The sequence below is a fragment of the Hippocampus bargibanti genome, linkage group LG11, assembly GCF_051943395.1.
Source record: "Hippocampus bargibanti isolate YZ-2025 linkage group LG11, ASM5194339v1, whole genome shotgun sequence".
Lineage (NCBI taxonomy): Eukaryota > Metazoa > Chordata > Actinopteri > Syngnathiformes > Syngnathidae > Hippocampus > Hippocampus bargibanti.
This window is the reverse complement of record NC_142744.1, coordinates 18,062,631-18,085,261: the sequence shown is the minus strand read 5'-3', so window position 1 is coordinate 18,085,261 and position 22,631 is coordinate 18,062,631. Positions and strand designations below refer to the sequence as shown.

Genomic DNA, 22,631 nt, shown 5'->3' with positions numbered 1-22,631 from the left:
GCAGAGTAGTTAACGCCTTTCTCTCTTCTAATGTTATGTTGGACGGAGGTGGTTTGGCACTACTGAGAAGGGCTGATATTTTTATGCTTAGATCCTCTGCCTCTGCATACGAAAATTTTCTATTTCTAATGGCAGATTCAGCAGCTGTGTTGTAGTCTATTGTAGGTATTTTTTAGGAGTCACTGAGAACTTTAAACCTTTGGTTAGTACAGCCTTTTTTGTCTCTGAGTAAGTAATTTTTGAAATTTACCCTTTTGTCTCTCTTTGGTTTTGCGGTGGTGCCTCATATATCCGGATTTAGTAAATTCACACACTTCCTGATAGATTTTGTGGGTAAATTTGGTTTGTATTCGCTGATAATAAGTTTCTATTTCTGACTGTTTTTTTATCTATATGTTAAGTCTCCTAATTCGCAAATTTAGTATGTTCCTAGTATAATTTTGTTGCATCTTATCAGCTAAGTGTCCGTGTTCCAGGGGTGCTGTTAAAATGCAACAAAATTATACTACCAGTAAGACTTCAGTTTGCTGACAAAGCTTCTTGGATAAGAAGTGAAACGTCCAACACCTTTTCATCAATGGACCAATCCTGTACGGCTGAGAGCTTACACAGACGTGCAGCAAGTAGAAGACATTAAAATGAGGGATACACAGTGTTGTCACAGTAGTTATATATATATATATATATATATATATATATATATATATATATATATATATATATATATATATATATATATATATATATATATTCCCACTGGCCAATGTAATTTTGACCATCTTTGGAGAAATCTGCTCAAAATGATCTCGGTCACTTCTTTTTCGTTGTGAGCGGTGCGTCCAATGCAGAACAAATGGGGAGGGGGGTCTCTTACTTGGTGGCCAAGGAACTACTGTATGTTAAAGTGGAGTGAAGCGCCAAATCTAGGTTTATGAAAGTGTACCCAAACCGGCTTTGGTTCTTTAGCTCAGGGGCTGTCTCCATGGAAACAAAGTCCAAATGTGAGAACTGGTTTCGAAGGCCGCATGAATTTTTCACGCCAGAATGCGGTTGAGGCGCAGTGGAAATGACATCATATGGCCTTCAAATGGAGGACGCATCTGACAAATTTGGATGTTATTCCAGGAAATGTCGAAATTCCATTCACATTGATGCTCAATAGTGTGGGGAGTTTAACGAGTTTGAATTGTTTCTTTTTCCCTCAAAAATGTCAAAAGTCCACACATTGGTGCATAAAAACCCCGATGAGTGACTTTGGAAAGGTCTTAGCTAAGGTATTCGGCTTCAAGGCACAAAACATTTCCAGGAGTTCAATTGCCATGAAAGAAATGGAGGGGGTGTGGGGTTACCCTACGACAGACATATGGGCCAGTCAGGCCCTGCGGAATGACAGCTGGTCTGATCATTTTATAACATGGAGCATTTAAATTGATAATTGATTACGGATTCTATGCAATAGATTTTACACAGATATGATTGGCTGGAGCCTATACCCAGCTGTCTTTCGAGGACATCCTGAGCCATTTGCCAGCCAATCGCAGGGGACACAGAAACGAACCACCATTTGCTCTCACACTCACACCGAGGGACAAATTGGAGTGTTCAATCAACCTGCCATGCATGTTTTTGGAATGTGGGAGGAAACCAGAGGACCTGGACAAAACTCACACAAGCGCAGCGAGAACATGCAAAATCCACACTGGGAGGCCGTGCGTCGACCTCGACACTGTGAGATAAATTCACTAAAACAGGACCACTGGGCCACCTCTATAGGCAGACGGGAAATATTATTTGAGCAGCTCGTGGGCTGGGACGCCCCCCAAACTCCAATCTCCACAAACAGCAGGAATCCACTGTGCAGAAAGTAAAGAAATTGTTTGAATAGATTCCATCAGGGCTGGGATTTTTTTACTTATCTGTATTCAATGCCTCTTTGGTTTTAGAAGTAATGAGGTCTAACCTTTTGGGGGGGAATGCCGCTGTCTTCTGCTTTTTCAATAAAAATAGGTGGGTGGGGAAGGCATTGATTCATATCAAATGTTTGTTAAATGTATACAGTTGACTTTTTTAATCTGATGGCTTTTGAGAGGTCCTTTTAATAAATGTAACTTTATTTGTAATACACATTGCCATATGAAATGCAACTCGATGTACTCTACAGTTGATACTATACAATAAAACTGGACTAAAAATAATCCCTCCAGGCCCCACCGCCAGGGTAGTTCGCTCCCAACCCAATCTAGCAGCATCCTGACAGTGACAGATAAACACAGCTACCTGTCAAAAACATTGGAGTTGAAACAAGATGAAATAACATCATGGTAAAAATAAATAGATGCAAATGAAATGAATACATGAAAAAAAAATTCTAAATTATAAATTTAGCCAAACCCTCCTTTTAAAAATATTGACGTTCTCTGAGGCCATGAGGTCCTCCTACAGGCCATTAGACAACTGTGTGCGGTAAAGTATTTATTTTTTTGCCATCAGCAATTAAACAGACTGTCGGCTTGTCGTCAAAAAGAAGTCTAACAAACAAAATGGACGAACCAACAAGAATAACTAGAAAGTGGAAGGAAACCAAAAACGAACTGCCAATGGATAATGACCAAAGCACCCTTAGAGCATCCTAATCATCAAAAATACATTTCTGTCACATCGCACAAAGTACGTGTCTGTGCAGGCGCCATTTCATGGAATGCCACTGGTCTAGATGTCACACTGGAGCATTCATGTGTGCAGGCCTTGACAGACAGACAGACGCAAAGTGTCATAACTCATCTTTGAAGCACGTGTCAAAATCACAAACACTGCTTTCCCACCCCATAGGAACACATGTTAAGTCATCAACAACGTCAACATGTCACACGTACAGCCAGTTAATGGGCGTCGTGATCACCTGTGTGTGCACCCCCACATGCCTGTGCTCAGTATGGAGACAATAATTTGTGGAGCAGCACGTATTTTCTGCAAAACGACCCCCGCCACCCAGAAACAGACACACACCTACCCCACCTCCCAACCCATATCGCGGTGTGTGGCATGTCCACAAACGGAATGTCAACTGCACTTGAAATTTGATCCGCACCTCTTGGAAGTTGTCCGATTTGGAGATCTAAGGGCGATTACTGCTGCCTGCGTTGCTTACGAGGCCCAAGTTCAGCTGTCAACATCAGTATCATAATCAGAATTCTGAGCAGGCCCAATACCCGGGGGGACATAGCAACTGCTGCCGTTCTTTTTCCTCTCTGGTTGCTGTCGACTCGTTTGCATAATCGAGGCCTAACTTGGGTCGCGCTTGGAAGACGCCACGGTGCAAGAGGGTTTAAAGAGGCTTGCGAGAACACAAGAACGCCAAGTTCAGGTGCGTGAGAGACTCTGCCCCACCCCATTTCATGACTCACACCTCATTTACTCTATGACATCTCATAAAGGTGAATAAAACAGTCATCTATATAAACATTCCTGATTATGAGAAGCGAACACGAGAGATTGTGTCCGCGTCAGCTCTGTGTGTGATTCATGTGGGTAAGGCTTCAACACGATGACAGAATTTAATGGGCTGATATGCAACCGGTCTACAGGCAAGTAGGTCGGAAGTCCAAAACAATCTGAGCGACACTGGGGGAATCGTATTTTTGATCAGATAGGGAAGCATTTTTGTCGCACTAAAATTATACAAGCAAAAATGTATAGACATTTCTGAGGGTAAAAATACATCACGTGGAAGAAAAAAACTATCAAAGGAGAAACACTCAATCCAAAATTAAACTGATTTTGATAGATCAAGGGTGTCACATGCTGCGGGCCACATTGTAGTTAGGATTTCCTTTCGAAGGGCGCTCTGAATTTGGGGAAGCCATTCCCACCACATATTACATACAGAGTGCACAACAAATTGATAAATGACGAGTTTTCAAATCTGAAGTCCAGAATAATTTCCGTTATTGTGGTTTACATACGACAATTTAAAATATCAGTTCAAACTTTAGCAAGAATCATGGCACTTGACATGCTTGATTTGCTTTTGCAGGCAGAATGAAATGATCTTGTGGGCCAGATTTGGCCCCGGGGCCCTGACTTTGACATCTGTGCGATAGATGATAGTTGCAAGTAGGGCTGTCGACATTGATTTTATAATCAAGTCTACCAATAATCTATTATCCCAATGAGTTCATTAAATAAACATAAAAGATCTCATTTCACATTGAAGTAAATTGGAAAAGTTTTTTTCTGATTAGTGTTTGTTAAACGATTACCCTATTTTCTGGTATATAAGGCGCACCCAAATGCCTTGATTTTGTTCAAAAGATGACCTTGCGCCTTATCCCTATTTATGAATTATATGTGAAGTAATATAGAGCCCCAGGAAAAGCCTCACAATTTGCTTTTCTTATTTGAAATACAGGAGATCGTCTCACTCAACCATGTCCACTTTGATTCACTAGTCTTCAAGGGGGGTGCTACTGAGTTTATATTTTTTGGTGAGTTTTGATCAAACACTTTTTTCCCCCAGAATACTAAACACGCTTGCCAGCAAAAACAATTGGGGCATGTCGACACACCCTCCCCCAATAAATGTCATTCATTAGCTCAAAGACTCCCGAATAGAAATTCAGAAAGGTCAATGAGATTCTGGTTTTGTTAATCTGTGACTTCCTGGCGGGGAAGGGGGTTGGGCAGATTTGGGAATTGAGTTGGACTTTAGATGTTCTGAAATTTGTACATAGACAAAGTCAAGTGTTATCTGTGAACTAAATGCATGTTTGCCCGCCATAGGGATGCCATGGAAGGATGTGACAAACCATTAAAATATTTGGACAATTTCATTTTTGATCATCAATGGTGGTTTTGTATATAGCATCGCTTCGCAAGGCATCAGTGTGCATCACGCTTTGGCATGCATGCTTCGTCGTTGACTGCAAACGCAATTACATTCTAAAATCTTTCAGCCTCGGTAACAGACGAGGCAAAAATAAACAATTTCAGAACATGACAAGCTCTTAAAAGTTGAGAACTGCTGTTCTGTATTCAGGCCAAACTTGTTTCACGTAAATAATCTGTGAGAATCTGAGGTCAATGCATGCAATGACTCACTCAGCCTGTTGTTGGTGAACACGGAAGTGCAGGTTAGACACCTTGCAGGTGGCAGATACCTTTCTCAGGAAATTGGGCATGGGGCAAGTTGTGAAAAGGATGTTTGGCAAGTCAAGAGGAGGTTAGGAGGATTCAGCAGAGTTCAAAAAGAGAGCTCACGGGAGTTTAAAGTTTTATTCTTGAGGAGGACGAGGATCTCCATCCTTTAGGCTCCCCAGACCCGTCCCTTACCTTGCACCCAGACAAAAGCGACGGCCGAGAAAGACTGGTCATGCGATTGTGTCGTAGGTTCTGTTTTTGGAGCACAAAGGGCATGTGTGTAATGCGATATTGTATCTTGTCCAGAGAAACAATTGTGAACAGCAGAAACGTATGCAGCCAAGAACTTTGTCGGAGAGAAACAAAAAAGTTTCAAAATCTCAAACTACAGATGTCCGCGTTGAAGAAATCTCCTACTCCACTGGTGTCAAAGTCAAGGCCGGGGGCCAAACCTGGCCCGCCACATCATTTCATTCGGTCCACGAAAGCAAATCAACTTGTGAAAATCCATAATGCTTTCTAAACTCTGAACCGATATTTCAAATTGTCACATTTAAACGACAATGACAGTCATTATTTTTTACTTCAAATTTCAAAACTAATTCTACACCAATTTGTTATGCGATCTATATGTAATATGTAGAGGGGATTAAACATTCCAATGGCTTCCCCAAATTCATAACGTATACTCATAAATGAGTTTGACACCCTTGTCCTATGCAGTCTAATGCACTGCTAGCCTTCTTTGGCACTCCTGAAAGGATTCTTGCGAGAGCCAACACAGCTCGGTTCATCTGGGCCAGGAAGTATCAGATGCTCGCAGCATGACAAGCAGGCACACCGCGCTGAAGCCTCCAAGTATTCTGCAAACGACTAAGTTGTAGAGTCCATAGTATCCTGGAATGTAATGAACTTGCATGTAAGTCACTGTTCCCGTCATTTCTATCGACACAGTGTTCATTTGTACTAGTTTATTAACAAAATCTTTGCATGAGGATCAACGAATTGGGTACTTGTGTGCAATGTCACGTCCATGCTAAAATGTAACAAGAGTCGAGCAGAACAATGAACAATCTTCTTTCAACAAAAGTGCATCAGGAACTAGCAGGAAGGTTTGATTTAAAACATGAAATTTTTGCCTGCTTTCTCAAAATTTTATGTAGAATGCCATATCGTACGTCATATAAGGCATTCCTTTTTGCAGGATCCAACGTAACTAACGCCTCCAACTCAACAGTGCCCGAGCAATGTTTATGCAAACGCTGGCACCTCAGTGAGATGTGGGAACATGAAGACCTTGCACTGATCAACACAATGGATGGCCAAAGTCAAAGAGTCAGAAACCATGAAAGCATTTCCCGTCCATTGACCTATTGTCAGTCCGAGCCCGCCATGGTGTGGAATAAGATCAAAACAAGTCCTTTGTAATCGGATCCTCATCCAGCATCAAACAAACTCGACCAAAAAGAAAAAAAGAAGAAAAAAAACAGGGTAAAAGGTCACAAAAATGGTCGGGGACAAAGCAAACAATGCCATTGTAACCGCAGGGCGACAAGTCGGATACTCGTCTGATATTGAATTATGCCACACCTTTAGTTTGCTATTAAATGTTCCAATTACCTGGCACGGAAAACAAAATAAAATCTATGCAGAATTTAAAAAAAACATGATCAAAGTGTCTGACTGTCCAGAAATTTTGATCGCTTCAACAGAACAGGAAAGAAACAACGCTGAACAAAGTCTCTCATGTTACAAGCGAGTCTGCAGGAATTACTTTTTGAGTCAATCCGTTTAACACACGTGCAAGTTTACCATCCGATGTTTGGAGTACGAATATGTATCGCATGATTTAAACTGCCGTTTGTTGTTGTTTAAAATGAAGCAGACAGAAGAACGTAGTGGCTTGAAATTGAATAGAAGTTTGGTAGTGATCCTGTGTGACGTGTACTTGAACGCCAAGTGAAATATTCGTCACAGTATTCACACTGCTGCAACCAAACAAACAAAGTAAGCATATAACCTTTTCAACACCGGCAGCGGTGTGCCTTTTTGCTTTTGACAGAGCGGAAGTCTTCCAGACATCTCATCTTTCTGACAATAGCTGTCAATGTTTAGTCCCTGTGTCCCTCTCTGTGTCTTTGTGTTGACATATTATTTATTATTTTTGTTTTTCCCAAAATGGCGGCACATGAACACGCAGCGGCTCCCCTCTGCCGGCAAATTGCCGTTTTCATGTTTATTATATATGTTTGTTAAAGTCATTATAAATGCCTTGCATGCTGGGTCCGAGAGGACAGTAATTTCATCTGTGCTGTATGTCATGCATATTAGCATATTTGACAATAAAGCTGACTTTGACTTTGAATTTGGGATGAGTCATCACTTTCTTGTATTTTGAATTTGATTAATGTAATGCAGCCTCCACCTCCACCCACCCCCTAAATATAAGAATTTCATGTGTTTTGAAATTGAGAATATCGCATGTTGACACTTTTTTGTCACGATCTGGTTGGCGACCAACAGGTGGCGCTGCACCTGCACAGGTGTTGGTCCTTCCAATCAGTGGCAGTTAAAAGGACTCCCCGCACCACTATTCCGTGTCGGGTCATTGTATGTTTGCTTCACCCTGTCAGGTTTGTTTCATCTTGGCAGATTTTTACTTATGGTTTTCTTTGTACTTTTCTGTTCAAATGACTTTGATGTTTTAGATTTTGTTCCTGCTCACTTTATTTTAATGCAATTTGTCAAATACAACCTCCTGCCTGCTTATTTGGGATCCACAACCATCACCACCTCGCAAAGCGTGACATTTTTGAGTGAAAGTCTTTCCCAATCTTGCTTGTAAAATTGGAGTCGCTCAACCGTCAGACCACATCCCCACACATTTGTCTTGCTGCTGTCCAATAATGCACAGCACCAAATGTAAATGACACCTTCTTTGGCAGGACAGAAAACGTTGGACGCGAACGCCGATTCAGAATTTTCTCAGTCGAGTCACAGCGGTCAAAGCATCTTCTCTCTCTCTCTCTCTCTCTTGTCAGTCCATCGAAGTCGAAGATGACATAGCTTCCATTCTAATGTGGGGTATTGGACAGTGGTTATTGTCGCTGGCGGCGATGCCACCGCAGGTGACTATGAAGCCCGATTCTGGAGCCACAAATCCTGCCACATTCAGAACATGTGAGGCCCGGACCGGGCTGCCGGGGTGGTACTGGAGCAGCACAGAGGTGTCTTTGCTAGTGCCGCACGAATCTCCTTTGGGTGCGTTTGTTGTGTCACCCCTTCGTGGCATAAGGAACGCCAGAGTGGCTGTTAGCTGCAGCAGACTCCAGATCGCTGGGCTTGATGTTGCATTTCTTTAGAGTCTGTTTAAGCTGGTCTTTGTATCGCAGCTTAGGACCACCAGGCTTCCTATGACCTATTCGCTGACAAGAGTTGTCCATAAAGCACCTGTCGAGGCCAGCGGCAGCTAGGCATCCGGATGACATGTCCAATCCACCGGAGTTGCCTCTTTGCCAGTATAGCCTCGATACTGGTGGAGGCGGTGCATTGAAGGATGTCAGTGTGTGGGACACGATCCTGCCAGGTGATGCCAAGGATTCGTTGGAGGCACCTGATGTGTAATACATCAAGGCGTCTCACATGGCGTCGATAGATGGTCCAGGCTTCAGCGCCATATAGCAGCGTGGACACACACACTGCTTGGTAGACTGCGACTTTTGTTGGAGTTCTTAAGTGGTTGTTTTTGCACACACACACACACACACACACACACACACACACACACACACACACACACATCACAGTATTCACACTGCTGCAACCAAACAAACAAAGTAAGCATATAACCTTTTCAACACCGGCAGCGGTGTGCCTTTTTGCTTTTGACAGAGCGGAAGTCTTCCAGACATCTCATCTTTCTGACAATAGCTGTCAATGTTTAGTCCCTGTGTCCCTCTCTGTGTCTTTGTGTTGACATATTATTTATTATTTTTGTTTTTCCCAAAATGGCGGCACATGAACACGCAGCGGCTCCCCTCTGCCGGCAAATTGCCGTTTTCATGTTTATTATATATGTTTGTTAAAGTCATTATAAATGCCTTGCATGCTGGGTCCGAGAGGACAGTAATTTCATCTGTGCTGTATGTCATGCATATTAGCATATTTGACAATAAAGCTGACTTTGACTTTGAATTTGGGATGAGTCATCACTTTCTTGTATTTTGAATTTGATTAATGTAATGCAGCCTCCACCTCCACCCACCCCCTAAATATAAGAATTTCATGTGTTTTGAAATTGAGAATATCGCATGTTGACACTTTTTTGTCACGATCTGGTTGGCGACCAACAGGTGGCGCTGCACCTGCACAGGTGTTGGTCCTTCCAATCAGTGGCAGTTAAAAGGACTCCCCGCACCACTATTCCGTGTCGGGTCATTGTATGTTTGCTTCACCCTGTCAGGTTTGTTTCATCTTGGCAGATTTTTACTTATGGTTTTCTTTGTACTTTTCTGTTCAAATGACTTTGATGTTTTAGATTTTGTTCCTGCTCACTTTATTTTAATGCAATTTGTCAAATACAACCTCCTGCCTGCTTATTTGGGATCCACAACCATCACCACCTCGCAAAGCGTGACATTTTTGAGTGAAAGTCTTTCCCAATCTTGCTTGTAAAATTGGAGTCGCTCAACCGTCAGACCACATCCCCACACATTTGTCTTGCTGCTGTCCAATAATGCACAGCACCAAATGTAAATGACACCTTCTTTGGCAGGACAGAAAACGTTGGACGCGAACGCCGATTCAGAATTTTCTCAGTCGAGTCACAGCGGTCAAAGCATCTTCTCTCTCTCTCTCTCTTGTCAGTCCATCGAAGTCGAAGATGACATAGCTTCCATTCTAATGTGGGGTATTGGACAGTGGTTATTGTCGCTGGCGGCGATGCCACCGCAGGTGACTATGAAGCCCGATTCTGTAGCCACAAATCCTGCCACATTCAGGACATGTGAGGCCCGGACTGGGCTGCCGGGGAGGTACTGGAGCAGCACAGATGTGTCTTTGCTAGTGCCGCACGAATCTCCTTTGGGTGCGTTTGTTGTGTCACCCCTTCGTGGCATAAGGAACGCCAGAGTGGCTGTTAGCTGCAGCAGACTCCAGATCGCTGGGCTTGATGTTGCATTTCTTTAGAGTCTGTTTAAGCTGGTCTTTGTATCGCAGCTTAGGACCACCAGGCTTCCTATGACCTATTCGCTGACAAGAGTTGTCCATAAAGCACCTGTCGAGGCCAGCGGCAGCTAGGCATCCGGATGACATGTCCAACCCACCGGAGTTGCCTCTTTGCTAGTATAGCCTCAATACTGGTGGAGGCAGTGCATTGAAGGATGTCAGTGTGTGGGACACGATCCTGCCAGGTGATGCCAAGGATTCGTTGCACACACATACACACACACACACAAGTCCACAATCTGCCAAAAGCTTTGGAGGCTGCTCAGACGCACAGGATGCTGCCGAAGGTCAATGTTGCTCCATCCCATCTTTGCAACGACCATCAGTCCTGTATCGCCCTGTGTAGGAATCAAGCTAGAAGCTTCCAGTCACATCCATGACCTGCCCCTGTCACTTTATCCTATCGCCAGTGGACTTATATGGTGGAAGCTGAAACCTGCGCTACTAGTGGATTTAGTGTGAGGGACGGTGCGCGCAATTCCTTCCCCCACATACTTGGCCGCACCCACTGTATTCCAGTGGCGTGAGTGAGGACTCAAGCCGACCTTCAGTTGAATGCGGTTGAAGGGGGCTGCCGGTGGTCCGATCTGTTGGACTCCGCCTACGCCTACCCACGGGTGCGGATTTGGGATCACTCTTTGTCTGGCCTCTACCCTCCGACCTGTTCGGCTTGGGTCACCCTGCCAGGAGTACAAGACTCCAGCCGACATAGCTCTCGGGGTCATGGAGACACGCAAAGTGCCTCACAAACAAACTGATGTGACAAGGAACACCTGGACAAGACAAAGTGGTTGAGGGAGCTGATTAGCTAGAACAACGGACCCAGATGGCAAGAATAGATGGAAACAAAACCCAAACGAGGAAAAGAAAATCAAATGTATTCCAAACAAAAAACAGAATGAGTAAGACGCAAAGCAGAAAGGAAGATAGTTGTTGCTGGAAACAATAATGACTCAACATAGCGCAATTCTCTACCTCGGCATTGGTGTTGATACGGCTCACTCCCTTTTGGCACGCAATGTGGGCTAAGGAACATAAACAGGCATGCGTCCGCCTCCACCCGAAGCGTAAACGCGCTTCACATGTCTGATTCAAGAATGTCCCGCAACTTGGAGCTCAAGACAATGTGGCGTCGAAGTGAACCGATGCCGCAAAGGCTGTTGACCGAGACACGGTGGACCAAAGTGAGAAAAATGGATGCGCTGGGATCATCCGTTCAAATGGGAAAGTGGAAATTGTCAAAAGTAGCATGGCGGCAAACCTTAGTTCGATTTGCGGCCCACTGCGCGGGTCAAATGGAACTAATGGGATGTGTGCTGTGGCTGCGTAAAATGAATCAGATTGGGATCAGGCCTCTTCCAAATGCGAATAATGACCCGAGTGCAAAGGGGACCAGATTTGCTGTGTTGAAAATGCAGGGCCTTGGCGTATGTGCTTTACATATAACAGCAATTAATTTAAATACATTTCAGCAAGCCATTCTGTGTTTTTCATTTGATTTTTGTAATTTTAATTTTAGCTATCTCAGCATGTGTTTTGTTTCATTTGAAACATGCATATCAAAATTTAATTGACACTGAAAATGTAAATTGAATATTCATTGAACTTCACTTTTCTTAAGAATAACTTTTTAGGAGTAGTTGATCAGATGTCATTGTTCTTTTGTTGATTGTCGCCATTTTAGAAAAAAAAATGAAAATCACAATTTTGCAAAATTGGGGGGGGGTCTTCCAGTCAATTAGTCATAGTTTTGAAAGACACATAAATTAAATATGTGTATTATTTTTATCATCTTAATTTCTTGTTCCCAATCAAACCTCTAGATGGCAGCACCGAGTACACACAGGTAACAGCGCTACTGCCCGACGTATTTATTCTACATGCGGACCACACGTTATTGATTTTATGATAGAGGCTGTGGGCCGAATGAAAATTGACCACAGAACGCATTTGGCCCCCAGGCTGTACTTTAGACATGAATTGTATACACCAATTGATGACGTAGATACACTTGCGTTTTTCCAAAAACATTTACCGTATTTTCTGGTGTATACGGCGCACCCAAAAGCTTCGATTTTCTTCAAAAGATGACTCTGTGCCGTATACGCAGGTGCGCCTTATATGTGAAGTTATATTGAGCCACAACAGGTCTCGCAACTACTGTCAGCAGCCATTTCCCATCGTAGAAGTAGTACGTAAGCAAAGGCTCTACTGTAGCACTTTGTAATGTGTTGTGCCTTATATTTGGAAATCTTTGATATATTCCCATATTATATTTGGAAAATGTTGTCATTCATTGAAGGTGCGCCTGATACTCCGGTGCGCCTTCTACACCGGAAAAAAACGGTAATTAAACGTATGATACTCACAGGCTATGAATCTGAAATAACTGACCAGGCATAGATCAATTATGCATGGACCCAACATGCAACATGTGAGGTGTGTCCGGCATTAAGTAACGGCTTATGGCTGCCGGTGGGATACTGCGGAGGTCACCTTCATTCATATGGAACATGAAGCGACACAAGGGAACTCATCACTAGATAACCTTTAGCGTAATATTTGTCTTGTCCACGCAAAGTGCCTCATCACGATAAGGTGGTGATCCCAGTCGTGGCACGAGTCGATCCCACTGTCGTCACAGGAATGTTGGGAGTTGGCATGCACCTTTCTCCCAATGTCTGACGTATCTATGTCAGGGGTGCAAATGCATGGAAGCCATATAGACTGCAAGAAGTCACTCAAAAACACAAAGTCCTTAAAACTGTAATCAACAAAAGTAACAAACAGCACCTATGACAGAACCACAAAACAACAGAAAAAAACTGGTCAAAAACTGGGAACAAAATGCAAACAAACTGATGTGACAAGGAACACCTGGACAAGACAAAGTGGTTGAGGGAGCTGATTAGCTAGAACAACGGACCCAGATGGCAAGAATAGATGGAAACAAAACCCAAACGAGGAAAAGAAAATCAAATGTATTCCAAACAAAAAACAGAATGAGTAAGACGCAAAGCAGAAAGGAAGATAGTTGTTGCTGGAAACAATAATGACTCAACATAGCGCAATTCTCTACCTCGGCATTGGTGTTGATACGGCTCACTCCCTTTTGGCACGCAATGTGGGCTAAGGAACATAAACAGGCATGCGTCCGCCTCCACCCGAAGCGTAAACGCGCTTCACATGTCTGATTCAAGAATGTCCCGCAACTTGGAGCTCAAGACAATGTGGCGTCGAAGTGAACCGATGCCGCAAAGGCTGTTGACCGAGACACGGTGGACCAAAGTGAGAAAAATCGATGCGCTGGGATCATCCGTTCAAATGGGAAAGTGGAAATTGTCAAAAGTAGCATGGCGGCAAACCTTAGTTCGATTTGTGGCCCACTGCGCGGGTCAAATGGAACTAATGGGATGTGTGCTGTGGCTGCGTAAAATGAATCAGATTGGGATCAGGCCTCTTCCAAATGCGAATAATGACCCGAGTGCAAAGGGGACCAGATTTGCTGTGTTGAAAATGCAGGGCCTTGGCGTATGTGCTTTACATATAACAGCAATTAATTTAAATACATTTCAGCAAGCCATTCTGTGTTTTTCATTTGATTTTTGTAATTTTAATTTTAGCTATCTCAGCATGTGTTTTGTTTCATTTGAAACATGCATATCAAAATTTAATTGACACTGAAAATGTAAATTGAATATTCATTGAACTTCACTTTTTTCAAGAATAACTTTTTAGGAGTAGTTGATCAGATGTCATTGTTCTTTTGTTGATTGTCGCCATTTTAGAAAAAAAAATGAAAATCACAATTTTGCAAAATTGGGGGGGGTCTTCCAGTCAATTAGTCATAGTTTTGAAAGACACATAAATTAAATATGTGTATTATTTTTATCATCTTAATTTCTTGTTCCCAATCAAACCTCTATATGGCAGCACCGAGTACACACAGGTAACAGCGCTACTGCCCGACGTATTTATTCTACATGCGGACCACACGTTATTGATTTTATGATAGAGGCTGTGGGCCGAATGAAAATTGACCACAGAACGCATTTGGCCCCCAGGCTGTACTTTAGACATGAATTGTATACACCAATTGATGACGTAGATACACTTGTGTTTTTCCAAAAACATTTACCGTATTTTCTGGTGTATACGGCGCACCCAAAAGCTTCGATTTTCTTCAAAAGATGACTCTGTGCCGTATACGCAGGTGCGCCTTATATGTGAAGTTATATTGAGCCACAACAGGTCTCGCAACTACTGTCAGCAGCCATTTCCCATCGTAGAAGTAGTACGTAAGCAAAGGCTCTACTGTAGCACTTTGTAATGTGTCGTGCCTTATATTTGGAAATCTTTGATATACTCCCATATTATATTTGGAAAATGTTGTCATTCATTGAAGGTGCGCCTGATACTCCGGTGCGCCTTCTACACCGGAAAAAAACGGTAATTAAACGTATGATACTCACAGGCTATGAATCTGAAATAACTGACCAGGCATAGATCAATTATGCATGGACCCAACATGCAACATGTGAGGTGTGTCCGGCATTAAGTAACGGCTTATGGCTGCCGGTGGGATACTGCGGAGGTCACCTTCATTCATATGGAACATGAAGCGACACAAGGGAACTCATCACTAGATAACCTTTAGCGTAATATTTGTCTTGTCTCTGTTTTATTGTTTATTTCCATGTTGTCACTGCTCAGCCATGAGACTCTTGGCGTTACTTAAATCTAGCCTTTTATTTTGGAAAGGGGTCTTCTGAACAATCTTGCAATTAAAATGTAGAGAGACTTAGCTCAGAGCCGTGTTGTTTTCTTTTTGTTCTTTTTTATGTTACTGGTCTTTGGATTATGGAGAAAAAAAAAAAAAAAGAGGTGATGTGGAAAAACTGGATCTTTGTGTTTTTCTGACACCCATTCAGGTCAATCACCTCCAGAAGGTAGTTGAATGACTTTTTTTTCTGCTCAGTAACTTCAGGACTTTTAACTCTGCTTTCAAGCTTCGGATACCCTCCGTTGCTGTTGAACCACACCGACGTGATAAAAAGGGATGGTGGAAATCTGCGTGCAAATGTGTCACCCGATACTCGTGTCTCATGTCCTACTGCGTTCAAAGCAATTGCCATTGTCCTTTGAATGGTTCAGACATAACACCAGATATGCTGGAATGCTGCAACGAAGAAAAGTCAGATTGAGTGAATATTCTCTCAGAAAGCATCATGGACTAAAACAAAGAGGAAAAAAGCTTTGATAGCAAATGGGCAGGAAAACAATGCAATAAAAGCAAGCTAAGAGAAAGTGAGTCGGCTGCGCAGCAACAGGCTGCATGCTAAGGGCTCGGAAGTCCCCATGATTACCTGCGTCGCCAGTGTCATTAGAGTAACTCAAGCAACTGGCACTCATTTGCATTGTTTTCCCAAGCTAACTGGCTTGGAATTTCCCACTCCCCACTTATAAGTAAGTGTTGAAAAAGAATGCACTCTTTTGAATGGGTGAAGATGTTGCTTCCATCTACGAATCAGCATCACAACTGGGCTGGTCAGACAACGTGAACACAGGGTTCATCCAATCATCTGTATTTGTTTGTCATTTTGATAGATAGTTTTTTGATAATGACACACGGTCTTAGCAATCAAAATGATTTATGGCGAATGTCGCAGTTAATCAGAGTTAACAATAAAAAATACAAATAAATCACTTACCAAGTTTGCACAAGCGAAATATTTCCGCTCATTGAGATAATATTACGGTGCATCTTATCAAACTGGGTCACAAGCTCAAAAAATACAACGGCCATTTATTGACCCCTCTGCCCCCTTCACATAAATTTCTGCAGGTTTACTGGTATTCCACAAATGACTACTACATAACTAGTTTTGACAACAGGACTTTTTTTTCTTTCTTTTTTTTTTTTTTTTTTTTGTAGTCTGGTCAATCAGTGAATGTGTTTGTGCATGCATGTGCGTGTTTTCAGCTGTTTTCACAGCTGAGCGCAATAGAGAGGCCTTTCTGCACCTCTTGACAGACGGTTTGTAACAAGTCACGCTATGGTTGTCCTCACCTACAGGGTCTTTTCCAATTCAAGACAGTACTTTGCCATGACTATAACAACCGGTCTGCAGTGACAGTTCAGCTACACAAAGACTGGAAGTTTTTGAACTTCATTTGAGGGGGAAAAAATCTTTTGTCTGTTTTTTTCAACAGCAATTAAATTTAGACCCAAAAAATTAACTATTGACATCAACGGCAACAACACTTGTAAGCATAAACAACCTTTTTTTCAAAAGGCACAGCTATCCTGCTGTTTGTTGTGGGAGGCTGGAATGACAATCTTATTATACACAGTCATATACCCACACAGGAGCAAGCACGGGTGCTTGCTCCTGTGTGGGTATATGGTCGGTCTTACGGTCGTAACGGTCGTAGTGGTGCTTGAAGCACCACTACGACCGTTTCCACATCTAAAAACCCGGTAGAGAAGTGTCATTGTATCATTTTGTGATATAAATGAATCGTTTATTTACGTTTGAGTTCATGGCTTCGAAAAAGTGCATATCTAAACACTTTCAACACAAAATCTCGGTGAACATATAACTGCACAGCGCCCCCTGCTGGATCCAAGTCCACTGGTTGACTTATTCATTTATTCCCTTGTATCGGACATGACATGAGATCGAATGGTTCTTAAATAAATGTAAATTTCTCCACTGTGAGACTAATAAAGGCATATCCAATCCAATCCAATCCAATCCAAAATACAGTACGTGTGAAATTAAGTTAGAAAGAAAGAAAGAAAGAAAGAAAGAAAGAAAGAAAGAAAGAAAGAAAGAAAGAAAGAAAGAAATAAAGAAAGAAAGAAAGAAAGAAAGAAAGAAAGAAAGAAAGAAAGAAAGAAAGGGAGAGAGATAAGCAGACAGGCACACAGACAGAGAAAGAGAAACACAGACAGAGAGACTGAGAGAAAGATAAAGAAAGAAAAGGAGAGAGAGAAACAAACCGACAGACAGACAAAGAGAGACAGACAGACAGAGAAAGAGAGAGACAGACAGACCAAGAGAGAGAAAGAAAGAAAGAAAGAAAGAAAGAAAGAAAGAAAGAAAGAAAGAAAGAAAGAAAGAAAGAAAGAAAGAAAGAAAGAAAGAAAGAAAGAAAGAAAAGGAGAGAGACAAGCAGACAGACAGACACAGAGAAAGAGAAAGACAGACAGACAGACTGAGAGAGAGATAAAGAAAGAAAAGGAGAGAAACAAACAGACAGACAGACAGAAAGAGAGTCAGACAGAAAGACAGACAGACAAAAAGAGAGAGAGAGAGACAAACAGACAGACAAAGAGAGAGAGAGTCAGACAGACAGACAGACAGACAGACAGAAGGAGAGAGCGGAGAGAGAGACAGACAGAGAAAGAAAGAGAGATACATACAGAGAGAGGGGCAGATAGCGAGACAGGCAGACAGAGAAAGAGAGAGAGACAGACAGACTGAGACAGAGAAAGAATGAGAGACAAACAGGCAGACAGATAGAGAGACAGACAGCCAGATTGAGAGAAAGAGAGACAGACAGAGAGAGAGAGACAGAAAGAAAGAAAGGGATACATAGAGAGAAGCAGAGACAGACAAACAGAGAGAGACAGAAAGAGAGACAAACAGACAGACAGAAAGAGAGACAGACAGACAGAAAGAGAGAGAGAGAGAGAGAGAGAGAGAGAGAGAGAGAGAGAGAGAGAGAGAGAGAGAGAGAGAGAGAGAGAGACAGAAAGATAGACATACATAGAGAGAGATAGACAGACAGACAGACAGAGAAAGCAAGAAAGAGAAAAAGAGAGACAGACAGACAGACTGAGAAAGAGAAAGAATGAGAGACAGACAGGCAGACAGATAGAGAGACAGACAGACAGATAGAGAGAAAGAGAGAGAGAGACAGACAGAGACAGAAAGAAAGAAATACATAAAGAGAAGCAGACAGAGACAGACAAACAGAGAGAGACAGAAAGAAAGAGAGACAAACAGACAGACAGAAAGAGAGACAGACAGACAGAGAGGAAGAGAGAGAGAGAGAGAGAGAGAGAGAGAGAGAGAGAGAGAGAGAGAGAGAGAGAGAGAGAGAGAGAGAGAGAGAGAGAGAGACAGAGAGAGACAGAGAGAAAGAAAGATAGACATAAATAGAGAGAGAGAGAGAAGCAGACAGACAGACAAAGAAAGCAACAAAGAGAAAAAGAGAGACAGACAGACAGACAGACAGACAGACAAAGAAAGCAAGAAAGAGAAAAAGAGAGACAGACAGACAGACAGAAAGAAAGAGAGAGAGAGAGAGAGAGAGAGAGAGAGAGAGAGAGAGAGAGAGAGAGAGAGAGAGAGAGAGAGAGAGAGAGAGAGAGAGTGAGGGGGTGGGGGGCCTGTACCTGACACGAACGAACGGCTGTACTGTAGTTTGTCAGATGCAAAATAATCATCGGAGTATTTTGCTTTTATTATACAAATATTTCGATGCAATACAGCAGTTGCTTATTCAAATTGTTGTCAATGTAACAAATACTTCCATATGTCAATCACGTTTCCATAATTGCTTACACCATCTCTGCACTGTATTATATTTTTTTTAGGGCGGGTGAACTCCAACAAATTTTAAGTTGGTGAATTCAAATAAAGTCTTTCTGTGTTGAGAATTGGCTTACTCATGTTTCATAACAAAGAATGTTGTCAGAATGCCTGCTCTATTTACAGCACATAAAGATAAACAAATTGCTAGCTTTGTTCTGCTAACCGACATTGTTGCCATAAATATCAATGGAGAACTTTACATTTTTAAATTACAAAATTTGTCCCCCTTTTACCCCACAAAAAAACACCTTGTACGTATTTTGATCATGGGCTCTTGTGGGGAGTGTATTTTGTCAAACATTCTCAAAATGTTTTTTTTTTTCAAATCTAGATGATTACGATCCAGACAATCCTGACCATGAAACAAAACACGACGAAAACTAAAGACAAGCGTGTACACTTTCACGAAGCCTAGCACACAAGTGTGCAATTCATACAGTCAGAAAGGTGCAGCTTATGACTAATCTCCATTATCACACAGCACATGAGCATTCCTTGGCCAGGTACACTGAAATGACGATCGCTCAGACGTTCCGCAAAGCGTTTAATCCGGCAGCGGGGTGTTTCCCCATCGTATCAGTCATGTGCGTCTGTTGTTCCAACCAAGGTTGTTCAAATCTCTACACCGTAGTTAAAATACATTCCCCCCGCGAGCAGATTTCATGTAAAAGCAGGATAGAGCAGTCTAAAGCTCCTTTAATGGAAGGTCAATATTGGTATGCAGTCTTCATTTTCACACTTCACATGGTGCACCTCAGACTGAGCGCCGCCTTACGGCCTGCGGTCGCTTAAAGTTCTTCAATCTGGAGCACAAAAGGAGGTGGAGTCTTCCACCTATGTTGTTCTTGCATCTCACATCTCAAGTTTGCATTTAAATTTAGATGTTTCTCTCTTGACCAACAACTTTCGATAATCTGTGATCTTTAAAATACAGTGTTTGGAATATTTGGTTGATGGAGAAAAAGTTCTCAGTAAAAAAAAAATCTGTACATACACACACACACACACACGCACACACACACACACACACACATACACACACACACGCGCACGCACACACACGATTTTCACGATTTCTTTCGGATTGTGTGTCATCTTTAAAGCTCCTAAATGTGCAATTTTTGAAGAAAAAAAAAGCAAAATTATATCCTTTCAAGTGATGATATAAAAATAAATTAAGTCATTAAAAATGAATAAAATTACCTTTTAAAAATGTGTCAATTTCATCATACCAATGTATTTTTTTGAAGATGATGCTAATTTTCAGGTTGGGCTAAAAATGCAAAATTATATCCTTCCAAGGGATGATATAAAAAAAGAAATAAATACATTTTTAAAGAATGAATCAAATTACCTTTTAAAAAATTGTCAATTTCATCATACCAATTTATTTTCTTGGAAAAGTGGTCTAAGTTTTAAATTCACCTCAACAATGGAACAAATTCTAGAGAAATATCATCTCAGGTCGGCATGCAGACATTAGTTAGGGGAAGGATACCGTAGCCCCTTTGCCTTTTTCATAGCACCATCAACCAGGGGTATATTATCGTCTGCTCCTAAGCTATTTACCTCTATAAATGTCAGCTATCTTAGAACGTGATGAACACAAGACACCATCTGCTAAACATAATACTGTAACCCAACTTGGTTAGAGCAAAAATAAGTTACAGGAAGGCGTGAATTGCCAATGTCGTGCCTCTTAACGAATGTCTTGAGTTTAAGAAGAAGAAAAAAATCTAGTGACACTCCACATACAGTAGTTTAACAGAATCTCTCAAGAATGTCTAGCTAGCTTTTGTGTGTGTGTGTGCGTGTGCGTTCGTGTGCGTGCGTGTGTGTGTGTGTGTGTGTGTGTGTGTTTGTATGTCTAGTCTTGTGAGGACCACGAACTTTTTATACCATACATTGTGAGGACATTTTTGACAAGTGAGGACATTTTGGCCAATCCTCATAAGTTTTTCGTTCTAAAGGCTTGTAGAGGGTCTATGTATGCATCTGTTAAAGTTTCAGAAAGGTCCTCACAAATTCACCCAAAATGACTTTTTTGGTGTGTATTTTCATTTCACTTGGATACACACACTTTTTATTCACTGTGTGTGTGTGTGTGTGTGTGTGTGTGTGTGTGTGTGTGTGTGTGTGTGTGTGTGTGTGTGTGTGTGTGTGTGTGTGTGTGTGTGTTTAATGAGAGGAAAAAGTTCATACCACAAAAAGTAAAACGATATTTTAACCAAATTCACCACAGGGGTGAGGACTTTGAATGTACCCATTCAGAAACCTCAGTTATTTCAGTTTCAATTCAACTTTTCATTTCTTTGTTTTTAAAGAAGTTGAATTGGGAAATGGGGTGACATTTAGTGTTCAAATGTAACACGAGGTCTTCTTTAAACTTATCAGCAATGGTAGTCCTCACTCCTTATCTGGAGTTATCCGGACCTCACAAAACCGTTAAAACAGGAATGTGTGTGTGTGTGTGTGTGTGTGTGTGTGTGTGTGTGTGTGTGTGTGTGTGTGTGTGTGTGTGTGTGTGTGTGTGTTGTGTGTGTGCGTGTGTGTGTGTGTGCGTGTGTGTGTGTGTGTGTGTGTGTGTGTGTGTGTGTGTGTGTGTGTGTGTGTGTGTGTGTGTGTGTGTGTGTGTGTGTGTGTGTGTTTACAGCTCAGAACAGAGACCTGAGAGAATCTCCCGGGTTTTTGTGTTTATTCTGCTGAGTTCCTGCATGGCTGTGCGCGGGACACTGCAAGTCAATTAAACGTAAACAACAGGAAAAGGGGATTTGATCCAAAGGCATTATCGGTACGGCTTCCATTAGGGATAACTCAGGCAAAATGTCCCCCAATCCACATTGCTCGCTCTGAAAGTGTTAAAATCGAGGGGCAATGCGGCGAATGTCTTTGGAGCCATATTTGGAGTAAAAGTGACTCTTAACTCGGCGTCTCTCCAGAGCAATTACACTAAGTTGTGTGTTTATGTTGGCTAATAGGCCCCTTGATGTTGCTGAAGCGGTGACCAACGGCCATGTTGGCTTCCCGCCGAGGGCAGTTCCAGTAGTATCGTATCAAGGGGGACCTCGTTGAGCTATCAAAGCACAATCTTCTTCGGGATAACCTCTTATCTCAACAAGGACCCCGACTCTGCCTTCCAGCCGCTCCTGGGTGGTCTGGAGGTGAAGCAACGCTATAACGCGGCCTGGCTGTGCTCGGGAAAACTGAGGGAAATACAGTGCAAAGGCCTCATTTCACACAGATTGGATTGATAAAGCCAGCTTTTGTTTCTCAAAAGGAGCAAGAGATGTGAAACCCAACAGGAACGAGGACTTAAGGGGTTTTCGGAGATTAAAATAGCACCTTCTTGAATTTGTAGTCAACACATCTGTATCACAGTGTGCAATGGCTCTCGATTTTAATCTTAGCTCCCTGTTCTGTTTTTTTTTTTTTTTTTTTTTTTATTAACATTTAACTGACATTCTGTCTTGCTCCCTCCTCCAAAAACATGGATGTATGGTGCTGCCAAACGGGACAAAATAAATTACAAAAACAAAAGTACAATTAGCATCTGTACACCAATCAGCAATGGAGCTCCAGTGCTCTTATTATAAAACGTTTTGGGAAACCACACATGCTATGCTACTGCTTTTCTATACACTAAATCATAATCGTGGCACAATT

At 42.1% G+C, this 22,631-nt stretch overlaps 1 long non-coding RNA gene across 1 annotated transcript; it reads left to right on the top strand.

The window, feature by feature from the left end:
• Window positions 1-3,094: 3,094 nt before the first annotated feature.
• Window positions 3,095-7,478, top strand: LOC148891838 (uncharacterized). Its single transcript, XR_016116483.1, has 3 exons — window positions 3,095-3,364; window positions 4,409-4,484; window positions 6,341-7,478. It is a non-coding gene; the product is annotated as an uncharacterized LOC148891838 (long non-coding RNA).
• The last annotated feature ends 15,153 nt before the right edge of the window (window positions 7,479-22,631 follow it).